The sequence below is a fragment of the Lampris incognitus genome, chromosome 10, assembly GCF_029633865.1.
Source record: "Lampris incognitus isolate fLamInc1 chromosome 10, fLamInc1.hap2, whole genome shotgun sequence".
Classification (NCBI taxonomy): domain Eukaryota; kingdom Metazoa; phylum Chordata; class Actinopteri; order Lampriformes; family Lampridae; genus Lampris; species Lampris incognitus.
Genome location: NC_079220.1, coordinates 51,473,604 through 51,501,270, shown reverse-complemented (window position 1 = coordinate 51,501,270; position 27,667 = coordinate 51,473,604). Strand labels below are relative to the sequence as shown.

The window sequence follows — 27,667 nt, the reverse complement described above, 5'->3', positions numbered from 1 at the left end:
AAACAACTGACTAAACAAGTGACTAAACAAGTGACTAAACAAGTGACTAAACAAGTGACTAAACAAGTGACTAAACAAGTGACTAAACAAGTGACTAAACAACTGACTAAACAAGTGACTAAACAAGTGACTAAACAAGTGACTAAACAACTGACTAAACAACTGACTAAACAAGTGACTAAACAAGTGACTAAACAACTGACTAAACAACTGACTAAACAAGTGACTAAACAAGTGACTAAACAACTGACTAAACAACTGACTAAACAACTGACTAAACAAGTGACTAAACAACTGACTAAACAAGTGACTAAACAACTGACTAAACAAGTGACTAAACAACTGACTTAACAAGTGACTAAACAACTGACTAAACAACTGACTAAACAAGTGACTAAACAACTGACTAAACAACTGACTAAACAACTGACTAAACAACTGACTTAACAAGTGACTAAACAAGTGACTAAACAACTGACTAAACAAGTGACTAAACAAGTGACTAAACAACTGACTAAACAACTGACTAAACAACTGACTAAACAAGTGACTAAACAAGTGACTAAACATCTGACTAAACAAGTGACTAAACAAGTGACTAAACAAGTGACTAAACAAGTGACTAAACAAGTGACTAAACAACTGACTAAACAAGTGACTAAACAACTGACTAAACAAGTGACTAAACAAGTGACTAAACATCTGACTAAACAAGTGACTAAACAAGTGACTAAACAAGTGACTAAACAACTGACTAAACAACTGACTAAACAAGTGACTAAACAACTGACTAAACAAGTGACTAAACAACTGACTAAACAACTGACTAAACAAGTGACTAAACGTACCGGGCGTCCCACAGGGTCCCGCTGCAGAGCCACTCTGAAGAACGCACCAGAGCTTCTCTAACCCGCGTCATGAAAGGTTCTGCACGCTGGCCACCGCTGAGCACCGGCCAGCATCTTCCACGATCCCCACCGTTACTCTTACCTCGCCACAAGGGCCGCATGTTGACCCCGGTAAGGGAGGGATTAGGGTTTTAATGGCGTTTGTGCGTGTTCTGTCTGAACTCTTCAACCTCTGCGTTCCCCCGCGGCGGTGAAGCGGCGTTGTCTGTCCATGTGTGAGCAGACATTAGCCCGGGTTTCACAAAGGCTTCGCGGTGATTAGGTTGGGCCTTTTAAAGCTATTGTGAATCAAATTGCATGTATTGTTGACGCCGTTGTCGCTTAATTACCCGTTCCATACTCCTAACGTGCGCCAGGCCGCAAAGGAAACGGCGTTTGCTCGGAGTTAACGAGGTCAAAGACGCTTAGTGATTTGAGAAACCGGAGGCAATCCCCTGAGGACCCTTAATCGGGGTAGGGGACGAGCGAAGAGTGGCGTTTATGGCTCGGCGAGGAGGAGAAAGGGGAACCCACCGGCTCCTCTGCACACTCCGGGGCCTCCTCGGCAAGTGGGAAGCCTCTTTCCGAGAGCCTGAGATTACAGCGACCGACCTTACTTACACCGCCAAGAGGGGCGCCGGGGACGGCGGTGGCCTCGTTTGTTTGTGCTTAAAAAGAAAAAAAAGGTCAAAGAGCTGAACGTCCTCTGAGAAGGAAGGCCTACATCATGTACTGTAGGGTCCAGTAGTGCTGGGTGATGTGGACGATGTCACTGTTATGATACTCATGGGGAATTTTACACAATATCAGAACCAGAATCATGTTTATTGACCATGTAGGTTTGCACATAAATGGAATTTGACCCCGGGTTTGAGGCTCTCTCAGCATACTTAACACAGAAATATTGCTATATAATGATATAACTGATATATAATATTGATTTATAATCAGGACATCTAATTAAATACTCAAAAATACCATGTTTGAGAATCCAACTGCGGTTCATCGCGTTGAAACGTTTGCTAATGTAAAGTGTAACGTCAAAGCGAAACTAGTTTCCAAATAATACTCCCGCAAATATTTCAAATCTCACTTTGTGAGAAATTTTACGGAGTGGAATTTTGGCCGTCATTAGTTTTGACAGCAGAATTGAGCCAGAGGGTTTGACAACGTCTTGATGCGTGCTCGATAATCCGGGTACGGAAATCCCAGAAAGGGGAATCGGCTCATCTGGACACAACGTTTACGGAGAGAAATGTTTCATCGCTCATAGTCTCCGTATGTTTTATAATTCCATCATGATTCTGTTATCCTGTTTCAATGTTGTATTGTGTAAACTGTGTAAACACAACATCTACGGCACGTTGTCCATCTTGGGAGTGACATCCCTCCTCTGTTGTGTTGCTCTCCGTGACATTTCTTCCTATTTTTTATTTTCTTTAGGGAGTTGTTCCTTATCCTATGCGAGCGTCTAGGGACAGGATGTTGTGTTGCTGTAAAGCCCCCTGAGGCAAATGTGTAATTTGTGATATTGGGCTACACAAATAAAATTCTACAAATTAATTGGGACTACATCAAGGATCGGCTCTGAGCCCTTTCTTGTTTGCAGTGGTGATGGACAGGTTGACGGACGAGATCAGGCAGGAGTCTCCGTGGACTATGATGTTTGCGAATGACATTGTGAACTATAGTGAGAGCAGGGAGCAGGTGGAGGAGAGCCTGGAGAGGTGGAGGTATGCACTGGAGAGAAGAGGGATGAAAGTCAGTAGGAGCAAGACAGACTACCTGTAGGTGAATGAGAGGGAGGACAGCTGAATGGTCAGGATGCAAGGAGTAGAGGTGATGAAGGCGTATGAGTTTAAATACTTGGAGTCAACTGTCCAAAGTAATGGGGAGTGCAGTAGAGAGGTGAAGAAGAGAGTGCAGGCAGGGTGGAGTGGGTGGAGAAGAGTGTCAGGAGTGATTTGTGACAGAAGGGTACCAGCAAGAGTTAAAGGGAAGGTTTACAAGATGGTAGTGAGACCAGCTATGTTATATGGTTTGGAGACAGTGGCACTGACGAAAAGACAGGAGGTGGAGCTGGAGGTGGCAGAGTTGAAGATGCTAAGATTTTCATTGGGAGTGATGAAGAAGGACATGATTAGGAACGAGTATATTAGAGAGACCACTCAGGTTGGACGGTTTGGAGACAAAGCAAGAGATGGTTTGGACATGTGTGGAGGAGAGATGCTGGGTATACTGGGAGAAGGATGCTGAATATGGAGCTGCCAGGGAAGAGGAGAAGAGGAAGGCCAAAGAGGAGGTTTATGGATGTGGTGAGGGAGGACATGCAGGTGGCTGGTGTGACAGAGGAAGATGCAGAGGACAGGAAGAGATGGAGACGGATGATCCGCTGTAGCCGACAGTAGTAATAGCAGTAGTAGTAGTAGTAGTAGCAGTAGTAGTAGCAGTAGTAGTAGTAGTAAAGGACAGAATTATAAAAATGACAAACGATAACACTGAATTATTTGCCCCGCACTACTGTCAAGCTTAAAGGTGTAGAAACTAAAACAACAACAATCTAAAACAAAAACTAAACGACAAGGAAAGCAAATCAACAATGACAACAAGAACAAGAACCAACCTGAAAATCTGACAGTGTTTCCCTCCAGACATACTCCTACTCTCCCCAAACACCAACTGTTTATATTATGTGAATTCTGGCTTCAGTAGACTTTACATTGGCGCTCAGCCGCCTGTATGAGTCCTGTGTTGGTGAACTGATATATCAGTACAGGATCTACTGACCAACTAAGGCACCACGGTGGCCCAGTGGTTAGCACTGTTGCCTCACAGCAAGAAGGTCCTGGGTTCGAACCCCAGGCCGTCCCCAGGTCCCCTCTGTGTGGAGTTTGCATGTTCTCCCCGTGTCTGTGTGGGTTTCTTCCCACCATCAAAAACACATGCATGTTAGGGTTAATACTCCTGCCTGTGCCCCTGAGCAAGGCAGTGGAAAGAAGAACTGGAGTTGGTCCCTGGGTGCTGCAGCTGCCCACTGCTCCTACACAACAAGTTGGGTTAAATGCGGAGGACAGATTTCGTTGTGCCCTGTACGATGGCCAAATAAAGTGGCGTTCTTCTTCTTCTTCTTCTTTCTTCTAAGTAGGAATTCAGTGTTAACCGACAGAACACTGCCAAATAGAGTAACCGGCAATTACAACCAGCAGTTCTGCTGCTCCGAAGGACTACTAGGAGAACTTGGCCTGAAAGAGCAGCTCAAGGATGGAGGGCTTTCATAAACCCGTCCGTCAGCCTCCCACAACGGGTCTTATCAAAACTCACCAGGGAAACAGGAAGCTCTCTGGATCTGACAGCACGCTGCTGAAGGTCTCCACTTGTAGCGTTCATTGTGAATGAATCATAACTTGAAAATCAGACATCCTTCATCAGCTTACAGAGGCCGATCACCCCGTGGGTAATTTCCCAGAGACTATCATTATTTCCCGATGCCACATTCTGTCACTGCTTCACGGAGAATAAATATCCTCCATTAACCTCTCATTACCACAGACAGGTGACATGCGGGATGAGTCGGCCAGACGACAAAACAGATTAACGGCGCTGAACTGAAAACTGAAGAGGCCTTTAGACATCGCTGTATGAACAACGGTGTGACTATTTTCGAGCAAGTGCACTTGTATTTGCAGAGGCTGATTTTTATTAATCATCTACTGACTGGCCATTCATATGGTTATTCAGACGACAACATGCAGTGTTTGCAAGACCTGTTCGGGGGGGGGGACGGGGGGGTAGCGTGATCATCCACGCACCACCTCCCCCTGGCGAAACTCCTCACTGTCAGGTGAAAAGAGGCGGCTGGCGACTCCACGTGTATCGGAGGAGGCATGTGGTAGTCTGCGGCCCTCCCTGGATCGGCAATTGGCCAGGTTCATCCAGCCATCCATCCATTTTCCGAACCGCTTATCCTGCCCTCAGGGCCGCGGGGATGCTGGAGCCTATCCCAGCAGTCATTGGGCGGCAACGGAGGAACATGGCGAGAAATAAAGACAGGCGGCATGCACGAAGTTGCTTGTGTGAGAGACAAACCAGTAGAGACTTGAGGGAGTGCTGAAACGGGGAGAAATAACAGAAGGTTCAATTAGCCTTCCCTCTATCGGGTCCAGGGAGGCTTCGCAACAACGGAGGGGCTTGCATGAAGAGGGGCGATGTGATAAGCAGAGCATTATGGCGACACCCTCCACTCATCCATCCATTATCCAGTATCCTGCTAAAGGCTAAAACACTAATGCTAGCTAGTACTTAGGCATCTCACCACATTGCCTGATTTCTACACCTTTGTCAGGATTTGTAAGTTGTCTCTGAAGCTTAACTTAATCACTCCATACCCCTTTACCCTGGCACTCGAATTGCCTCGTACAGTGCAAATACCGGGAGCATCCACCATACTCGGAGCCACGTCGGTGCCGGTAGCTGAAACTCAGTGAATCCTCTCAGATAGTTGCGTCTTACGACATTCAAAATGTCAAATCTTTCCTTTGAACGTCCACCACCTCCTGCTACCTTCCTCTATTAATACATTTTCCCATTTGCGCTCCGTCCACTCGCTCTGTGTTAGTCGAAGGCCCACCCTCCCACCTCCTCCCACCTCCTCCGCTTACTGCAGCTTAATCATTTTCCACATATTGACATTTATCTGATTTATCTGTCTTGCCTCCTCTCTGTTGACCTCTGAATGAGATCAAGACTGTAAAATATCGTGAGGCGCTCGGGTTGCGTAGCGGTCTATTCCGCTGCCTACCAACACGGGGATGGCGGGTTTGAATCCCCGCGTTACCTCCGGCTTTGTCGGGCGAGCCTACAGATGGCTGCGGATGGGAAGCCTGATGTGGGAATAATCATCATCATCATCATCACTACATTTATATAGCACTTTTCTAGACGCCCAAAGTGCTTCACATTGAAGGGGGTAGCTCACTTCAACCACCACCAATGGGTAACACCTGGGTATGTGTCCTGGTTGCTGCACTAGCGCCTCCTCTGGCCACTCACGGCGCCTGTTTGGGGGGGGGGGGGACTGGGGGGAATAGCGTGATCCTCCCACGCACTACGTCCCCCTGGTGAAACTCCTCACCGTCAGGTGAAAAGAAGCGGCTGGCGACTCCACATGTATGGGAGGAAGCATGTGGTAGTCTGCAGGCCTCCCCGGATCAGCAGAGGGGGTGGAGCAGCGACCGGGACGGCTCGCAAGAGTGGGGTAATTGGCCAAGTACAACTGGGGAGAAAAAAGGGGGGGGGAAATCCTGAAAAAGAAATGGTGTGCCAAGGGTCGTATTCTCTCCCCTGACCTTTCGACTCGATGTGACAAACACCCGGAGCCTCTGGGGGAACTGTTTGAACTGCAGGCCTCGCAAGAGATAAAACGGGAGGCGACGAAGGAAAACACAATAGCACAAATGACCCAGGCTGAACCATCAAGATTAATTTTGGGATCGCCGGCCAGATGAGCAGGAAGCTAAATGCCAATTGCGGTGTGGGGCGGGGGGCAGGGGCGGGGGGCAGCAGAGGAGCTCATCTATTTCTGTGCTCGCTGCCTCGGCACCGAGCCTCTCCCACTTACGGCGAAAGCGATGGCGGAGACACAACTGCAGAAGTTGTGTGTGTGTGTGTGTGTGTGTGTGTGTGTGTGTGTGTGTGTGTGTGTGTGTGTGTGTGTGTGTGAGAGAGAGAGAGATGAAGTGAGTGTGAGAGTTAGAGAGAGAGAGAGAGAGAAAGAGAGAGAGAGAGAGAGAGAGAGATGAAGTGAGTGTGAGAGTTAGAGAGAGAGAGAGAGAGAGAGAGAGATGAAGTGAGTGTGAGAGTTAGAGAGAGAGAGAGAGAGAGAGAGAGAGAGAGATGAAGTGAATGTGAGAGTTAGAGAGAGAGAGAGAGAGAGAGAGAGAGAGAGAGAGAGAGAGAGAAAGAGAGATGAAGTGAGTGTGAGAGTTAGAGAGAGAGAGAGAGAGAGAAAGAGAGATGAAGTGAGTGTGAGAGTTAGAGAGAGAGAGAGAGAGAGAGAGAGAGAGAGAGAGAGAGATGAAGTGAGTGTGAGAGTTAGAGAGAGAGAGAGAGAGAGAGAGATGAAGTGAGTGTGAGAGTTAGAGAGAGAGAGAGAGAGAGAGAGAGAGAGAGAGAGAGAGAGAGATGAAGTGAGTGTGAGAGTTAGAGAGAGAGAGAGAGAGAGAGAGAGAGAGATGAAGTGAGTGTGAGAGTTAGAGAGAGAGAGAGAGAGAGATGAAGTGAGTGTGAGAGTTAGAGAGAGAGAGAGAGAGATGAAGTGAGTGTGAGAGTTAGAGAGAGAGAGAGAGTGAAGTGAGTGTGAGAGTTAGAGAGAGAGAGAGAGAGAGATGAAGTGAGTGTGAGAGTTAGAGAGAGAGAGAGAGAGAGCGATGAAGTGTGTGAGAGTTAGAGAGAGAGAGAGAGAGAGAGAGAGATGAAGTGAGTGTGAGAGTGAGAGAGAGAGAGATGAAGTGAGTGTGAGAGTGAGAGAGAGAGAGATGAAGTGAGTGTGAGAGTGAGAGAGAGAGATGAAGTGAGTGTGAGAGTTAGCGAGAGATGAAGTGAGTGTGAGAGAGAGAGAGAGAGAGAGAGAGAGAGATGAAGTGAGTGTGAGAGTTAGAGAGAGAGAGAGAGAGAGAGAGAGAGAGAGAGAGAGAGAGAGAGAGAGATGAGGTGAGTGTGAGAGTTAGAGAGAGAGAGAGAGAGAGAGAGAGAGATGAAGTGAGTGTGAGAGTTAGAGTTAGAGAGAGAGAGAGAGAGAGAGAGAGAGATGAAGTGTGTGAGAGTTAGAGAGAGAGAGAGAGACGAGAGAGAGAGAGAGATGAGAGAGAAGACCGAGCGAGAGAGAGCTGAAGGAGAGAGCTCAGACGAGACGATAGCTGAGATGAGAGATCCGAGGAGTCGTGAGAGTCTATAGAGACGAGACTTCGAGGAGAGCGCGAGACGCGACTCTCTCTCTCTCGTCTCTCGTCTCGAGAAGAGAGACGACCTAGCGAAGAGAGAGCTGAGATGAGAGACGAAGAGAGAACTGAGAGAGAAGAAAGAAAACCCGGTTTATGGGCAGACAAGTGGAGCAGATCTGTAGCCCTTGCCAAGTGTACGACGGGGAGGACGAGGACGACAGCAGACAGACACACAGGAAGTCGTGGAAGGGGAGAAGCCAGGGGAACGAGGGACAGACGAGGACACCGACAGATGAGGCGGTCAAAGGATCCCAACTGCAGGTAGGAAAGAAAGACCAGAACCCCCCCCAGAACCCCCCCACACACACACACAGCTGATGGTGGCTTGTGTGTAGGACTACTGATACCCCCCTTTTTTTCTTTTACTACTTTATTACCCCCCCCCCCCCGTGGGGAAAGCTTCAACCCATCCTAGCCGTGTAGCTAGGAGCAGTGGGCAGCTGCGGCGCCCCGGGGACCAACTCCAGTTCTTCTTTCCAGTGCCTTGCTCAGGGGCACAGGCAGGAGTATTAACCCTAACACGCATGTCTTCTTGATGGTGGGAGGAAACCCCCGCAGACACGGGAAGAACATACAACCTCAAAACAGAGGGGACCTGGGATGACCCCCCCCCCCCAAGGTTCGACAACCCTGGGGTTCGAACCCGGGACCTCCCTGTATGTGTTTCCTCTTTACTGCCATTGCTGTCATTTACAAAACAAATGACATAGTTTATTCTTATTTTCAAGGCAACGTTTCCAACTTTCACAATTGTTCACATGCCAATCATGTGTAAGGTTAACAATGTGTTGCAGGGCGCCCGGGTGGCATGGCGGTCTATTCCGTTGCCTGGCAACACGGGGATTGGTGGTTCGAATCCCCGTGTTACCTCCGGCTTGGTCGGGCATCTCTACAGACACATTTGGCCGTGTCTGCGGGTGGGGAGCCGGATGTGGGTATGTGTCCTGGTCGCTGCACTAGCGCCTCCTCTGGTCGGTTGGGGCGCCTGTTCAGGGGGAAGAGGGGGGAATAGCGTGATCCTCCCCCCTGCTACGTCCCCCCTGCTACGTCCCCCTGGCGAAACTCCTCACTGTCAGGTGAAAAGAAGCGGCTGGTGACTCCACATGTATGGGAGGAGGCATGTGGTAGTCTGCAGAGGGGGCAGAGCAGCGACCGGGAAGAGTGGGGTAATTGGCCAAGTACAATTGGGCAGAAAAGGGGGTAAAAATAAATTAATTAATTAATTAATAAAAGCAACCATGTGTTGTAGCCATCACTTCATCCTTCCTTTCATGTTTTCCTTGGTACAGTAGCAAAAAAATTCACCAGGATAGCACTAGAGGGCGCTCCAGAGAGATCTGGAGCGCCCTCTAGTGCTCTTGTCACTGACATACGAGTTCTTTGCGTGTACAAAATCCACAAATATACAACTCGTAGAGTGAACATTTGGGTCACAGAAATCAGGAACCTTGCCGTGTTGCAGAATGACACACACTGTAGAACCTTCTTGTTGGAGCTCAGGTTGTCAGCCGAGCCCCTCCTCCGCTAGGATGTACAGAGCGAGGGGGATTTGCAGAGGGGGACGGTGTTATTCAGTCTCAGTCAGCTTTGATCAGAGTTTTACCCCAGCAGAGAGACAGCGGGGGGGGGGGGGGAGTTTACCAGTAGGAACAGGCAGAGTCATGGTAAGACGCCCCGAAAGAATGTGTGCCAGTGCCGGGTAAAATGTAGGTCCGGTCCCGGGGGGGGGGGGGCGGGCTGGTCTGTACACAACAGTCAAGCTTAACAGAGTGTTTCTTCTTCTGGTGTGTACACAACAGTCAAGCTTAACAGAGTGTTTCTTCTTCTGGTGTGTACACAACAGTCAAGCTTAACAGAGTGTTTCTTCTTCTGGGCTGTACACAACAGTCAAGCTTAACAGAGTGTTTCTTCTTCTGGTGTGTACACAACAGTCAAGCTTAACAGAGTGTTTCTTCTTCTGGTGTGTACACAACAGTCAAGCTTAACAGAGTGTTTCTTCTTCTGGTGTGTACACAACAGTCAAGCTTAACAGAGTGTTTCTTCTTCTGGTGTGTACACAACAGTCAAGCTTAACAGAGTGTTTCTTCTTCTGGTGTGTACACAACAGTCAAGCTTAACAGAGTGTTTCTTCTTCTGGTGTGTACACAACAGTCAAGCTTAACAGAGTGTTTCTTCTTCTGGTGTGTACACAACAGTCAAGCTTAACAGAGTGTTTCTTCTTCTGGTGTGTACACAACAGTCAAGCTTAACAGAGTGTTTCTTCTTCTGGTGTGTACACAACAGTCAAGCTTAACAGAGTGTTTCTTCTTCTGGTGTGTACAAAACAGTCAAGCTTAACAGAGTGTTTCTTCTTCTGGTGTGTACACAACAGTCAAGCTTAACAGAGTGTTTCTTCTTCTGGTGTGTACACAACAGTCAAGCTTAACAGAGTGTTTCTTCTTCTGGTGTGTACAAAACAGTCAAGCTTAACAGAGTGTTTCTTCTTCTGGTCTGTACACAACTGTCAAGCTTAACAGTGTTTCTTCTTCTGGTGTGTACACAACAGTCAAGCTTAACAGAGTGTTTCTTCTTCTGGTGTGTACACAACAGCCAAGCTTAACAGAGTGTTTCTTCTTCTGGTGTGTACACAACAGTCAAGTTTCTTCTTCCGGTTTGGTTTTTTGAGAGAGTGTCCAACACGGCGCCGTGACAGCCGGCACATTCATGCACATCTATGCAGGCTTGCACACAACTGCAAATACCGACGGACGGACACACACCTATACACACACACAAATATACACAAATTCAGACGCGCTTGTGTAGATTTGCATATGGAATAAGACTTTGGTCCCTTTGAAATGGGGGGAAAAAAACAAAACAGATGGGCAGCACAGTGGCGACATCAAAAAAAAAAAAAAGCAGGCGAAAGCCAGGCATGGAGCATGAAAGAACGAAAGCAAAGCATTGTGGGCTAATTCCTGTGTCCACGGGTGGGCAGAGAATAAAGGTGCTTTTATGTTTCAGGAGACGAGACTCTGACATGGCCGTCCATACGCATGCATGCACGGCTGTGACAGACGACATGTTTGAAAAGTCACATCACAGACTGAGCTTCTGTGTGTGCACAGGGAGAAGATGCATGGAGAGGAAAATACAGAAGAAAAGGTGTCAGTATCTGTGTGTGTGTGTGTGTGTGTGTGTGTGTCGGGGCAGGGGGGGCAGTTAACTAGAGAGCTATTTGCACTTGCAAATAAGTGAATATAAACATAGCCGTTCTACAGTTTTGATTTAATGGGCCTGACAAAATTAATTATGAGTGGATTTGTTATTAGGGGGGGAAAGTGGCTTTGACCGTTGTCATGAGCAACCCCTCTTAGTTCTGACTTCAGGTTAAACCCATTCAGCTGTTACAAAAAGACTTATTCCCTGATAAATGAGGCATAAACACGAAGATGCAAAGCAGAGAAAAAAAAGGCCCTTGCTGCCTTATTGGTGACAGACAGCTCGACCTTTGCCCCTCTGGAGAGAAGGTGGGGTTGGGATGCCTTCAGCTCCAGCATATGCCGTGGTGCTCTTCATCCTTCATAACTGTTTTATAATCATAATAATAATAATTACATTTATATAGTGCTTTATCTAGACGCCCAAAGCACTTCACATTGAAGGGTATAACTCACTCCAATGTGCAGCACCACCTGGGTGATGCACGGCAGCCATTTTGAACCAGAACTCTCACCATACATCAGCTTGAGGTGGAGAGGGAGGAATCATTGAGCCCATTACATGGGGGGGAGGGTGATTAGGTGGCCAGATGGAGAGAGCCAGGTTGGGAATTTTGCCAGGACACCGGGGAACCCCCTACACTTTGCGATAAGTGCCACGGGATCTTTAATGACCACAGTGGGTCAGGACCTCGGTTTAACGTCTCAACCGAAGGACGGCGTCTCCTACAGCAGTGTCCCTATCACTGCACTGGGGCATTGGGATTTGGTGGTTTTTTTTTATTTTATTATTTTATTAGGACCAGAGGGAAGACTGCCCCCTACTGGCCCACCAACACCACTTCCGGCAGAGGTCCCCCATCCAAGCCAAGCCCATAGCTGCTTAGCGTCCATCATTTGGCAGAGTCAGGGTACATGTTGGTATGGCTGCCGGCCGCCGTTTTGGATGAGGGAGTCCTACAGTAGGCTACCCGCCTCCTCTTTTCTTCTGGCATGTTGAGGAAGTGAGTCTTTGTGGCTGCAGTGATGAACATTTGTTGACCCCCATGTCTGTTCTGCCATGGTGGGCCGTGTCACAGAAAGTTCACACAGCGTTTATTGGGAGAAATGTTTGGTCACTCATCTACGTGACCTCTTCAGTCTCATCTGGTCCAAACATCTACACCCATCTACAGGCCAGTGGCCCCTCTTTCGAGGGTGAGGATGTGCACATCCTTGATAGGGAGGAACGCAGCTTTGAACGTGGAGTCGAAGAGGCCATCTACACTACCGTTCAAAAGTTTGGGATCACCCAAACAATTTCGTGTTTTCCATGAAAAGTCACACTTATTCACCACCATATGTTGTGAAATGAATAGAAAATAGAGTCACGACATTGACAAGGTTAGAAATAATGATTTGTATTTGAAATAAGATTTTTTTTACATCAAACTTTGCTTTCGTCAAAGAATCCTCCATTTGCAGCAATTACAGCATTGCAGACCTTTGGCATTCTAGCTGTTAATTTGTTGAGGTAATCTGGAGAAATTGCACCCCACGCTTCCAGAAGCAGCTCCCACAAGTTGGATTGGTTGGATGGGCACTTCTTTGAGCAGATTGAGTTTCTGGAGCATCACATTTGTGGGGTCAATTAAACGCTCAAAATGGCCAGAAAAAGAGAACTTTCATCTGAAACTCGACAGTCTATTCTTGTTCTTAGAAATGAAGGCTATTCCATGCGAGAAATTGCTAAGAAATTGAAGATTTCCTACACCGGTGTGTACTACTCCCTTCAGAGGACAGCACAAACAGGCTCTAACCAGAGTAGAAAAAGAAGTGGGAGGCCGCGTTGCACAACTGTGCAAGAAGATAAGTACATTAGAGTCTCTAGTTTGAGAAACAGACGCCTCACAGGTCCCCAACTGGCATCTTCATTAAATAGTACCTGTTAGAGCCTGTTTGTGCTGTCCTCTGAAGGGAGTAGTACACACCGGTGTAGGAAATCTTCAATTTCTTAGCAATTTCTCGCATGGAATAGCCTTCATTTCTAAGAACAAGAATAGACTGTCGAGTTTCAGATGAAAGTTCTCTTTTTCTGGCCATTTTGAGCGTTTAATTGACCCCACAAATGTGATGCTCCAGAAACTCAATCTGCTCAAAGAAGTGCCCATCCAACCAATCCAACTTGTGGGAGCTGCTTCTGGAAGCGTGGGGTGCAATTTCTCCAGATTACTTCAACAAATTAACAGCTAGAATGCCAAAGGTCTGCAATGCTGTAATTGCTGCAAATGGAGGATTCTTTGACGAAAGCAAAGTTTGATGTAAAAAAATCTTATTTCAAATACAAATCATTATTTCTAACCTTGTCAATGTCTTGACTCTATTTTCTATTCATTTCACAACATATGGTGGTGAATAAGTGTGACTTTTCATGGAAAACACGAAATTGTTTGGGTGATCCCAAACTTTTGAACGGTAGTGTATGTGAAGAGGGAACGAACATCTCTGAACCGGGGGGTGGCTAAGAGTACATCTGTCACCATTTTACAACGCCACGATTGCAACCATTCCCCAATCCTCCGTGAACAGTACACATGGCCATTGTAACGCTAGTTAATGGTCAGACCATATTTGCATATGAAACCGATCATTGGTTTCGGTCGATATGGCACTGTCTTGTTTATAAGGGAGGGTTTACCTGGATTATTCAGCATGCAAAAAGCCACTTAGGTAGACATGGTGTCATAGGAGCTTCTACGGTTGAATCTGCTGCTGCGAGATACCAAGCAGAGTCAGGAAGAGAACCAGCTCAGCAGGATTTCTCCTCCTTGACAAGGAGAAACAAGGAAGTGGGAGCACCATCAGAAGAAGCACCTTCCTGTGCCTCAGTGTGATGAAACACCAGGAGCACTTATTGGGGAACCACTTATTGGGGAATCATAAAAAAGGCCCCCAAAAGCCCTGCCTGTAAATTGGATCTGGAGACCTTATTGCAAGACTTGGAATGGGAATTAGGCTGTGCTGGTATTGGATAAAGTCACATTCATAGTCAAAGCAAAGCATATATAATCTGATTATACTTGCATTAGCAAGACTGAAACCATGAGGTGAGTACTGGATCTCACTGCGGAAATAACCAAGTGGCTATTGCTTAAAAGGTTACTGTTAGTAAAAAAGATACAAATGACCATCACTTGATCATCGGTGATTATGTTAAAGGGAATGAAGCTCTAATTAAAGAAATCTCAATTAAAAAAGGTCAATGAATGAATATTGCTTAAATATTGACAGTGATGCTAAGGATTTGGAGTCTGAAGGTTGCAGTAATTGTGTTACACCTCATCTGTGTACAGGTCGAACAGATGAACCTCTATAGGGTGATAACTATATGACGTTCCTGCAGTCATCATGCTACGCCGTACCGTATCTCCTACACCACAATGTAGTGTAGGAGAGAAAGAGTAAGAAGGGTATAAATGATGAGGGAAATTAGTCCAATTTGGGGTAAATTGCAATTTGCAGTGGGAGCTCTGTCTTGTTTTCCAATGAAATCCCCCCCCCCCCCCAGGGTGGAGTGATTTGACTTGGACTCCGAAATAGCGAGCGATAATTCTCTCTCTCGCTCTTCTATGCAGCGGTGAATTTGTTATGTTCTTTTAACATTCATCAGTACATTTGAACACCGAGTTTGTGCCTCTGCGCAGCTACATAACTGTATAATCCTCCATATATAAAAGATTATTGCCTCTCCTCATTAATGTTAAACTATCAGCTAACCTGTCTTCCTGCATGCTCAATAATCCAGGTATGGAAATCACACAGAGTTGAGTCAGTTCATCTGGACACGACGTTTACTGAGAGAAATGCTTCATCACTCGTCTAAGTGACCTCTTCAGTCTCAACTGACTGCAGGTATCCCCACCCTTATAAACAATACAGTCGCACAACAACCGAAAACGACTGGTTTCATATACAAATTGCCATGACCCTTAACTAGAAATACAATGGCCATGTGTACTATTCACATAGGATTTGGGAATGTTTGCAATCACAGCATTGTAAAATGGTGACAGATGTACTCTTAGGCCCTCCCTCGGTTCAGGGATGATCGTTCCCTCTTCAAATACTAGATGGCCCCTTTGACTCCCCATTCAAACCGGCGTTCCTCCCTATCAAGGATGTGCACATCCTCACCCTTGAAAGAGTGGCCAGTGGCCTCTAGATGGGCACAGCCTGCAGAGTCCTGGCTTGATGTGTTAGCTCAGGCATGACACAGAACAGCTAACACATCAGGCCCAGGACTATGAGTACAGCCACAGATCAAATTCCCTCTTAGTGAGCACAGGTTCACCCCAGGCCTGCATCCCGAGTCCCCTCTTATTCACCCTGCTACCTCATGACTGTACTGCCAGATTTGACACCAACCACATCATCAAGTTTGCAGATGATAAAACAGTAGTTGGTCTCATCAGCAGTAATGATGAAGCTGCATACAGGATGGAGGTGGAGCAGCTAATGGCATGGTGGGAATCCCACAACCTCCCCCTGAATATAAGCAAAACAAAAGAGATGGTGCTAGACTTCAGGAGGGCCGGCAGGCACCATCATATGCCACTGACCATCGATGGCGCCACTGTGGAGAGGGTCAGTAACATCAAGTTCCTGGGAGTGCACCTGGCGGATGACCTGACCTCAACCATTAACACCTTGGATATCGTTAAAAAGGCCCAACAGCGGCGCCATCCCCTCTGGAGCCTCCCCATTCCAGCCCTCGCCACCTTCTACAGGGGCACCACTGAAAGTATTCTAACCTACGGTCTCACTTCCTGGAGTTGAATCAAGTGCAACTGGACTTGGTATAGATCCGTGAAGACGTTTCGCCTCTCATCCAAGAGGCTTCCTCAGTTCGTGCCTTTCTGACAAGACCAAGCTAGTCTGAATTCAACTCCTTTGGATAACCATGACCTGGATGAATGAGAACATTCACAGACATGTTGCGGAGCTATCTGCAAAGCGACCGAACAACACCAGCCCAACAGGATAGGGAAGACAGCTAGCGAGATCATTTGTGCCCGTCTTCCCTTCCTGTCGGAGATTTACCATCAACGCTGTGTTCACAGAGCCTCCGGCATCATTAAGGACCCCCACCACCCTTCTCACAACCTGTTTTCCCTCCTGCTGTCTGGGAAGAGGTACAGGAGCATCTGTACTAAATCCAGCAGAATGCTAAATAGCTTCTACCCACAAGCAGTCAGGATCATTAAAAAAGTGTGTCCCCCCCATGGTCACCCCCCCCTCCCAATTAGTGCTGGCCACTCGTTGACAGACACCAGCTGTCAACATTGAACTGAGATGAGACAAACTTTCTATGTTCTTCATCATGAACGATGGTTGGCCACCTTGGGTCACTCAGTTCAAGAGGTGTCTGAAAATCTGGGCCATGATCTTGTAGTGTACCAAGTGAAATGATGATATAAACCAAGGCTACGACGCCATCCTGGTGCGTTGCCATCAGCAGCGTCCTACCGGAGCATCAGCTGTAGGTAGAACGTAAACTAATGGATCCAAATCCTAATTTTTTGGGGGGGTTTCTTGGGGCAAAAGAATGCCATCATAAGTGCAACTGCACATTTTTTTCCGAGAGACCGTGTTGGACGTGCCTGGGTTGCCTTTTTTCGGGATCACAGTGCACAGTCGGCTTGCCATGTCGTAGCCTCGTTGATCGATCAACGGCACAATGAGCCAGCAGTCTCACATCAACTCACACAGTCTGAAAAGGCAGATAATTGAGATTTCCCCTTTTCCCCCATCACATAATATGACATAATAAATGTGCAAAATGCCCAAAATTGCAGTGTGGAGTCCATCCATCCATTATCTTAACCGCTCATCCTGCTCTCAGGGTCGCGGGGATGCTGGAGCCTATCCCAGCAGTCATTGGGTGGCAGGCGGGGAGACATTCATTCCTAGGGACAATTTAGTACGGCCAGTTCACATGTCTTTGGACTGTGGGAGGAAACCGGAGCCCCCGGAGGAAACCCACGCAGACACGGGGACAACATGCAAACTCCACACAGAGGACGACCCGGGACGACCCACCAAGGTTGGACTACCCCGGGGCTCGAAGCCAGGACCTTCTTGCTGTGAGGCGACCACTGCAACACCATGCCGCCAGTGTGGCGTCCATTAGGGTGAATTCTCCTCACAGACTGGAAGGCAGGGCAGCTGAGGAAAACATTTAGATTTGGTCAGTAAGCAGCTTGACAAATTCCCTCACTTGTCATACAATATCATACTCATATTATAAAAAAAACATTTTTTTTTACAAAATGAGCACCACATTAAACGTGCTGACAATTCTAATTTGGGTGAATCAGTACCCTGTACTTAAGAAGTTAAAATGGCACACAGATTCAAACACATCCTATCTAACACTGGGAATGTTCACATGAAGTCATCAACACTTCCCTGGCGTTTCTTTTCATGTAGGCGCAGGCGGGATGTAGATAAGCACTGACATCTGTTGTGGTAATGGGCGGAGAGGAGGTGAGAGACCTGTTGTGTTACGCTGCCTGACAGCAAAGGCAAATCTGACTCAAAGGGAAAACGAATTCCTCTCCCAAGTCCCTCTGTCCTTGGTGGCACAAGGTGGGAACACAGTCCTGTAGGTGGATTTCAACGAATAAGAATCTTTCTTTCTATTTAAATTACAGCTTTATCAACACCAAAGAGGAAACTGATTATTTAATTCAAAGAGATGAAGGCATGCGATTGGATGAATGTCAAGTGCAATTAAAATGGTAGAAATTAGTATTTTTTGGCTTGAATTGGCTGAACGATCTCAATTCTTCTATTATATAATATATCAACTATTACCATTCAATTATACGCCACCATTTTATCAGCGATTACACCCCCCCCCCTTTTCCTCCCCAATTGTACTTGGCCAATTACCCTACTCTTCACATCCGCCTTCCCACCTGCAGACACGGCCAGTTGTGTCTGTAGAGACGCCTGACCAAGCTGGAGGTAACATGCGGATTCGAACCACCGACCCCCGTGTTGGTAGGCAACGGAATAGACTGCTACGCTACCTGGGCGCCAGCTATTACATTTGTGGCATTTACGCCCAGTCAGTGTGGGGATGGAAACCTTCCTTTCAATCAAGCTGACAAGTCTGTGATGGATGGGGCATGGGATCTGTATTGATTAGGAGGAAGGGAAAATCATGACGATGGATCACTGCCGTCAATGAGGCCATGAGGCACAAGATATGAGAGAGAGACAGAGAGAGAGTCAGTCAGTCAGTGAGTGAGAGAGAGTCAGTCAGTCAGTCAGTAAGAGAGAGAGAGAGAGTCAGTCAGTGAGTGAGTGAGAGAGAGAGAGAGAGAGAGAGAGAGAGAGAGAGAGAGAGAGAGAGTCAGTCAGTCAGTAAGAGAGAGAGAGTGAGTCAGTCAGTCAGTAAGAGAGAGAGAGTGAGTCAGTCAGTCAGTCAGTCAGTGAGAGAGAGAGAGAGTCAGTCAGTCAGTAAGAGAGAGAGAGTGAGTCAGTCAGTCAGTAAGAGAGCGAGAGAGTCAGTCAGTCAGTCAGTCAGTCAGTAAGAGAGAGAGAGAGTGAGTCAGTCAGTCAGTCAGTCAGTGAGAGAGAGAGTGAGTGAGTGAGTCAGTCAGTCAGTAAGAGAGAGAGAGAGTGAGTCAGTCAGTCAGTCAGTCAGTAAAAGAGAGAGAAAGAGAGCGAGAGAGAGAGTCAGTCAGTGAGTGAGAGAGAGAGAGTCAGTCAGTCAGCGAGAGAGAGTCAGTCAGTCAGTCAGTCAGTGAGAGAGTCAGTCAGTCAGTCAGTAAGAGAGAGAGAGAGTCAGCGAGAGAGGGAGAGAGTCAGTCAGTCAGTCAGTCAGTGAGAGAGTCAGTCAGTCAGTCAGTAAGAGAGAGAGAGAGTCAGCGAGAGAGGGAGAGAGTCAGTCAGTCAGTCAGTGAGAGAGAGAGAGAGAGAGAGAGAGAGAGAGAGAGAGAGAGAGAGAGAGAGAGAGAGATCAGATTTTTAGATTGTGTTGTGAAGTGTTTGGAGACCAGAAAGGGGGAAATGATTGTTGAGTAGACTTCGTCGAAGATGGGAAAGTTCACCGTGTGCCAGGCTCACTGGTTTAGTAAACTACACACGGTCCACCGGAGCACCCCTCTCTGCTCGCATCTGTTATTAAGCTGCCTGTGGCTGTCTCGGTGTCTGCACATGCGAGCAGAAGTTAATTGACCAGATGAACCATTCCTGACTCCCCCCTTGCATCACAGCCCTGCCCTGCACACAGCTTTCATGCGAGTCCCTGTGAAAAATTTGGTCTCATTTTCTGGTAAGCGGCGTGATAGTACTCTCACTGCAAATTCAAAGACATTTCCAGCTCTTTGCTGTCGTAGCTACAGCAATTCAAACCGTCATTTGCATATGATTGTGGTTTTTTTTAAACCTTACTGATCCAGGAAAAGCTGCACGCTCTCTTCCAGCAACACTTTACTTCCAGCACATGAGAGCTGCTCAGTGAACTAACAATTCACTGCGGCTCGCCAGTCGCTGTATTTCCATCAAGCTATTAAAATGCCCTTTTTCAAGATGCCCCAATGTGTTAAAGGAGAGGTTGTATAATAGCTAGTAAGAGAAATGGAATCATTAATTATTAATTTCTTCCTCTAAAGCGAAGGAATCCTTATCAGCCCTTTCGATTTTTTTTTCCTCGAGTGTTGTGGACGAGTTAGATCTCTGCACGGGGAAGCTGTACGAGTGCCACAAAGCAGCAAATGGAAATACATCTGATTTGCATTTCTTTTTTTTGATTTTTTGTCTAGTGCTCACAAGCTTACGTTATGCCAGCAGAGGTAAGCGTGGCTTCTTTGGGGCAGTAAGGGGCTATCTGGGACAACTGGGGCTCTGGCAGGTACGAGGACGGCTCGAGTTTTAATGCTCTGGATGAGCTACGGGGGTCGTGGGTACTGAAGAGGCCAGATTGAGTCTGGTTTAGTAGACAGCCACCGCATCTCAGAGGGGAACACGAAGGTGCCGACCCGCTGCAAAAACGCCACCGGTGCGCTAAACTGTCTTTGATTTATCGAGTATTTGTGATGCTCTACAAAACTCCCCCATGTTCCTCGCACTCTAAAACTTGGCATGTCTTGGTACTGTGAAAAAGTGCTCTCTGCCATTTCTGCTGAACGTGCCACGGCGCTGCTGCTTTCCTGCGAGAAGAGCCCGTGAGAGGAGGACAGACAGTCTGCTTTTTAATCCCCTTACGTGGCTCCGATGGAAAATGTCAAGCAGCCCTGACCGCCCTCACCTCCCTCGCACACCATACAGGGCAGCAGCGCTCCCGTCTGTATAGTTTAGCAATGGGCGCACGATAAAAAAGGGCACTCGACTGATAAGCGAGCAGAAAATACGGGTTATGAAACAGAGAGAGGGGAAGCGATGGAGTAGGATAAGATAAAATGCACTTCAGTAATCCCTGTGAGGAACTTCATCCTCTGCATTTAACCCGACCCAGCACACACACTGGGAACGGCGGGCAGCCGTGTAGTTGGGAGCAGTGGTCAGCTGCCGTGTGGGGACCTGGGATGGCCTGGGTTCAAACCCGGGACTCCCCCCTCCCCCTCCCTTTTCTCCCCCAAGTTTACCCGTCCAATTACCCCACTTTTGCGAGCCATCCCGGTCTCTGCTCCACCCCCTCTGCCAATCCTGGGAGGGCTGTAGACTACCATGTGCCTCCTCTGATACATGTGGAGTCGCCAGCTGCTTCTTTTCACCTGACAGTGAGGAGTTTCGCCAGGGGGACGTAGCCCGTGGGAGGATCATGCTGTTCCCCTCAGTCCCCCCTGAAAAGGTGCCCTGACCAAGTAGAGGAGGTGCTAGTGCAGCGACCAGGACACATACGGATATGGCCAATTGTGTCTGTAGGGACACCCGACCAAGCCGGAGGTAACACAGGGATCTGAACCGGGATCCCTGTGTTTGTAGGCAAAGGAATAGGCCACTACGCTACCCCGGGTATCACAATGCATGTCTTTTTGATGGTGGGAGGAAACCAGAGCACCCACAGGAAACCCAAGGAGACATGGGGAGAAGATGCAAACTCCACACAGAAAGGACCTGGTATGGCCCAGGGTTCGAACCCAGGACCTTCTTGCTGTGAGCCAACAGTGCTAACCACTCGGGCCTCCGTGCCGCCCCTTGTCTCCACGATGAGGCGAAGAGGAACAGTGAAGTGGTGTTTTAATGCCCACTCAACTGACATGGAAGGACAGCAGCCTCCCGGACTTTAGATCGGTTTTTCTTGTCACTCCAGCCTCTTCGCAGGTCACGTCAAAGTCAGGGACAGCGAGCAATCCGCTGCAACGGCGGTGACACGGTACTGACATACTACGCAAGAGACCCAATTACAGCTGATGTGTGAGTGACACGGTCCATTCATCGGGGAATGCACCGGTATCCGTGGCGCCGAATAATATTTCCCAGCACAATTTGTGCACCTGAAATTCTGAGGTGACGATAAACGAGTTTTAGTTGAAGCCTCACCGTGGCACATTTACAGGCCGTTCAGTCTCACAACTGTCTGGTTTGAGTGTGCCCCAACATTTAAGTCACTCACACACACAAACAGATATATGTAAACTCACAAACGCACAGTTGCTGGGTCGGTACACCGTCTAGTTACAGGCACCCATTAACCATTGCAACGCAAAGCCAATACAATATTGTTCAATAGAATATTACTCAAAGAGAATAAAATATCATTTTGTTTGGAGCCGTCAACTGACCAGGTAAAGATGAAGCAGCAAACTGTGGGTTGGGGTTACTGCAGCAGGTTGGTCTGCAGGGGGGCAAATAGGTGGAAGGACAGGATTAGAAGAGCAGCATTACATTGCTCTCTTCTGACAAAACCTCCTCCAGCCATACAACAAGGTTCAAACTCCACGGTATGGCCTCACGGCAGCCTGAGTATCTTTAGCCTCAAAACCCCAGACCGATGAACCATGAGGTGAAGTTCTGGATGGATTTGCTCATTTCATTTTTGTTTGTTTGACCCCCCCCCCCCTTTTTTCTCCCGATTGCACTCGGCCAATTACCCCACTCTTCCGAGCCGTCCCAGCCTCTGCTCCACCCCCTCTGCTGAGCCGGGGAGGGCTGCAGACTACCACCTCCGATACATGTGGAGTCGCCAGCCACTTCTTTTCACCTGACAGAGAGGCGTTTCGCCAGGGGGACGTAGCATGTGGGAGGATCACGCTACTCCTTCCAGAACAGGCGCCCCAGGCCAACCAGAGGAGGCGCTACTGCAGCGATCAGGACACATCGCCACATCCGGCTTCCCACCTGCAGACACAGCCAATTGTGTCTGTAGGGACGCCCGCCCAAGTCGGAGGTAACACGCGGATTCGAACCGGCGACCCCCCTGTTGGTAGGCAACGGAATAGACCACTAGGCTACCCGGACAGAGGGACCTATTTCAGATGTCCTGTATGAAACAGCTGTAGGAAGGACACTGTCAACAACCTCAATCCCCTTCTCCATCCCGAGTTTTGACCCCTCAGCCCCGGTTGTTGTTTTAAAGCACCAATAGCCAAATGAAATCTGTGCAAACGATCTTTTATCCCTAGCGTAATCATTCCTCAATACAAAACCGTACATATGAGGGGACTAGATCATCAAAAACAAAAGGTTTGTAAAGAATTACTGGTCATTGGAAAAGTTCATAAAGCCCGTTTCCATTACTCCATTACTTGATTGCAAAATCTCCTCACCTGAACATCAACTTTTCCATCGCAACTTAAGTGGGGGGGGGGGAACACTTTAGAGATGTTTTTACAATATTTTGGCTTTTCCATTCATTTTCTTTTCCTGCTCGTTTCTTACTCACTTCGAAATTTGCATAAAAAGCAGCTAATGGAGGCGCCGCTAAGGTAACCTTGCTTGGAGAGAGTCATGCATCACAGAGAAGAGCAGGACCAGGGACAAAGAAGAAATATGTGGTTTGCTCCACCAGTGTCTCGCCTTCAGAGGTGCATTAATCTCCATTAGCATTCATGAACATGAATTAGTAGTCGTTAAGTAGTCATGTACCAGCCAGCATCTGTATCTTGCCAGCATGTCTCCTTGCTGTAGTCGACGCTGGCGAGGGTGGTGGAAGGGCGTGGAGATAAGGACAACATCACAAAAAGATAAACGAGCGATGAGGAAAGATCAGCTTGGGCCCCTGAGTGTCACAATGGGAACCAGAATTGAGGACCCACATGTGTACGTGGTAACAGGTGAAACAAAAGGTTTACTGGTAGGAAACCTGACGGTATCAGGAAAACCCATGACGAGAACATGGCAGAGACATGGTGGTGACATGGTAACATGGTACAGACGTGAAACGCTCTCGACAACAAACAAATTAACAGCCAAACTAGTACAAATACACAGATTGAATAACCAGCAACAGTTTTGGGGCAATTGGGTAACAGAAAAACTGGACGGGACTCTGGACTGCGATGGTGTTGTGGGAGTAGGACGAGACTTGAGAAGTAGAAACTAGGGCTGGAGTGACCGGAACTGGGAGTAGCTATGACACATGGCGTCGTAGCCGGTCACGGCGGCCTCAGAACAGACAAAACCAGCACGGCAATGACTGCATGGATCAAAACTTAAGACTAGGCAAGGGAAATAGCTGTGAGCAGGACTAGACATGACAAGAGAAAAACTCGAGCTAGACATGAGAGACTTGATAATCTGGCAAGGAGGCAGTGATAGAGCGGGCTTAAATATGGTGCAGTGTAATCCTGATGGGGAACAGGTGAGTGGTGTGAGAGGTGCAGGACGAGGATTAGACAGAGGGAGGAGGCATAGAAGGCCTGAATGTGACACTGAGATTAAACCCAGTTTGTTTTAACTTTGGAAAACTATTGTCACGCTTTCTCTTTTTTGCAACCTCCTTCCTTGCTCCCCCCTTTGTGAGGTACTTTCCCCTTCTCGGCCCGTAGGGGCACTTCTCCTCCTCTGCAGATCTCCTCAGGCAGATGGCCACATCTGTATTCTCTCTTTGAAGTTGGTGGTGATAAATAACCAGAAGAGAGGAATCCTCGTGCCTTAGGGCCGATCACAGTAACCCGGTTTGAGTCCAGCTCAGCATCCTTTGCTGCATGTCATCCCAATTTCTCCGCACCCAATATTTTCTGTCTCCCTTTACTGTCTGTTTTCACATTCAGGCTGAAACTGCACAAGAAACTGAATTAACATCAGTCCTTGCAGTTGAAAATGACCACCCCATCTGTTTCCAAGTACATTTGCTCCTCAGAGGTGAACAGCATGGTTGGCATGGTTATATCGCTGGCATGGCAGGGTTGGCACTGCGGAATAGGATATTGTAATTGAAGCCCATCGCCTCTTCGAGGTCCTGTGAGCAACTGATAACCGTCTATTTGACTGTCAACAAGTCCCATATTGTGACGATCCCTCTATTCATCAAATGGAAAGAGAAAAAAACAAGGTCATTTCCAGGTCTTATTGAAAAGCTGCTGTGGCAGGAAAAAGCAGCATCTTTGGCATCTTTGGCATTAAATGTGTTTAAACTCATTCAAAACTACGATCTGTAACTTTCCCCTGTTAATTCACTGTTACTTTATTGCCATAGGAGTGTTCATCCTATTGGATCAAAATATTTCAACAGCAGTATATGGAGACTGTAGTGTCGCCAACTACTGTAAAAATGCCTTTTAGTATTATGTGATGTGACTCCATGGTCCATATGGATTAAAATAACAACTTAATAGGGAGAAATGTCATGGAGTTCAGCTTTAAATGCACTCACAATAGGTCTCAGTTGCCGAAAGCTCAGAAATGAATAATTTTTAATCAATTCTTTTAAAATAACAAACAATGTAGTAATGATGTTGGTGTCAGAAGTTAAAGCAAGGGTTCGCAAATCAATCAATCAATCACTCAATCAATGATTTAATCAGTTGATTTCCCCAAATTTTCTAGGAATATACATCATTTTAAAATTCTTTACCGTTGACGAAAATTGTAGAAGGGAGAAATAACAAACAGCAAACAAAAACTTTTTTTTCTATGGAGCTGTTTGAACACATGACACACAAGCCAACAGTTAGCTTGCAACAGCTAGCCCATAAGTATCCAATTCAGTGTCTCTTTTAGGTTTACTTTCAGTTCCCTATTCTGTACTCCCAGTTCACCAGCCTAGGGGGAAATCAAATCCTCACCTCCTTACACAAACAGTGGAAGTGATCCGCAATAAAACAAATCACATTATACTGGCCAAATGAATGGGTTGGTTTGCATGAGCGGCCAGGTAATTCTTATCAGCTTCATTCCTCATCCTGTAATCCGGGATCGGTGTTCCTGTTCTCAAAGTCGATGTAGCTAAAACATTAATCATCCTGCACCAGTGCACAGATTAGCTAAGTAAGAGTCAAACCTCCCCCGCTGCTTTGTTCACTTTTACAGATATCTGAAATAAGGTGACACTCTGGAAGAAAAGTTGTTATGGCGGAGCGGTGAATACTGCTACAGTGAAGGGGGGGATCGTATACTGGTTTCCCCCGAAGTCAAAATGCATTTATCTCTAAAGTTACATGTGAATTGCATATTGAATAAATTTAACAGCATATTTTGTTTGGTTACAATATTCCCAACATTTCATTCCTTGGAGAAGAAATTCTGCTTCATTTCATTTCATTTCATTCCTTCCGATGCTAGCAAATTCACCCCATAAAGAACCCAGTGCCGGGGGGGGGGTCTGAAAGTCTACCAAATGGGTGGACGGATGACTAATCTCTTCAGGCGACAAAAGGAACAAGGCATTAACAGCCCCCCTGGGATAAGGCTTGTCATGCCAACCATTGTCCTACTGGGCTAAAAGTCCCCACTAAAAGCCAAGCCGAGCATCCCTAGCTCAATCACATTCAATCTTCTTCGGCATTTTTTCCGCTCCTGTTCCTTCACTTTCGTTCCCCTCCTCTTGCCTGTCCCCAACTTGGACGAAGAGGATGAAGGGGGCAATGGGTAAGACTCTGTCTGTTCATCAGTTTGTCTGTTTGTTAATTGGCTCATCCATCATACAGGATTTCTCAAAAACCACTTGCCCCAGATGGAAATTGGGGAATAAAGACTCAAGCCACTGAGATCCAACATTCATACACTTACACTATTTGGCTCTGTGTTTGTGCATGTGTAGAGGAGAAGGAGGAGGAGGAGGAGGAGAGGGAGGGACTGTGGTATATCAATCACCTCTCCTTCACCTGCGATACATCAATACACCACTTGTCCTGTTTGAATAAAACATGGAGCAATGATGTAGTATCTCGCATTTCTGTAGTAAAATGATATGGATTGACCCAAGGGCAGTGTTACAGGTCAATCACTTAAAAAAAAGAATAAACCAACCGAATCGCCTTCATCATGGGTGTAGTGTAAAATGAAAATGGCTACAATTATGCTGCTATCCTTGCTGTTCTCTACTTTGATACTTTTTGCCTTTTAAGTTGAATTTTAAAGAAAAGCAAATTCATTTGATCTATGGTGGTGAACTAACTTATATAGTTAATTATAATAAACTATCAGAAACACTGTGTGTTAGGTTGTGTGTGTAGAGAGAGAGAATATGTTGGATCTAATAACAAAACAACTCAATAAAGATAGAGACATAAACACAGATTGATCTGCAGTCTGAATAGCAAAATGCTAGCGGCTGTCTTCTGAATGGGACAAACCCCTAAAAATTTGGACCATTATATCCCCTTTCTTGCAGAGACATAGACAAAAGAGGCACGAAGCCAAGAGTCACGTAAACACTGAAATAACAGCAAGGAGGGATCCTTTGGTTGGTAGGTTTTATGATACGATATGATATGATATGATATGATACAATACGATACGATAATACGATACGATAAGATATGATACAATACAATATGATACGATACGATATGATATGATAAGATATGATGTGATACAATAAGATATGATACGATAAGATGTGATATGATATGATATGATATGATACAATAAGATATGATACAATACAATATGATACAATACGGTATGATACAATATAATACAATATGATACGATACGATATGATACGGTATGGTACGATATGATACGGTATGATACAATATGATATGATATGATACGATAAGATACGATACGGTATGATATGATATGATACTATAAGATATGATATGATACGATATGGTATGATACGATATGATGCGATATAAGGTATGATACAATACGACACAATATGATACAATACAATATGAAACGATATGAAAAGATACGAAACGATATGATATGATACAATACATATGATATGATACGATATGATGTGATACGATATGATGTGATACGATATGATACGATATAATATGGTATGATAAAACTTTGTCAGTTTGCACTGAAATTCATTTTGCATCCTTTGGCAGTTCTGTCCAAGAGATTAACACACAAATTAAACATAAATCTACACGTGACACTTATCACAGACATGCAAAACACATCAAACAGTCACGACAGACATAAACATCACATTATATTCTTCAGTAGAAAGATGAGTGCACAC

At 46.5% G+C, this 27,667-nt stretch overlaps 1 pseudogene; it reads right to left on the bottom strand.

Moving 5' to 3' along the window:
* Window positions 1-27,667, bottom strand: part of LOC130119856 (ras-related protein Rab-26-like) — a 108,224-nt pseudogene that overhangs the window by 8,109 nt on the left and 72,448 nt on the right.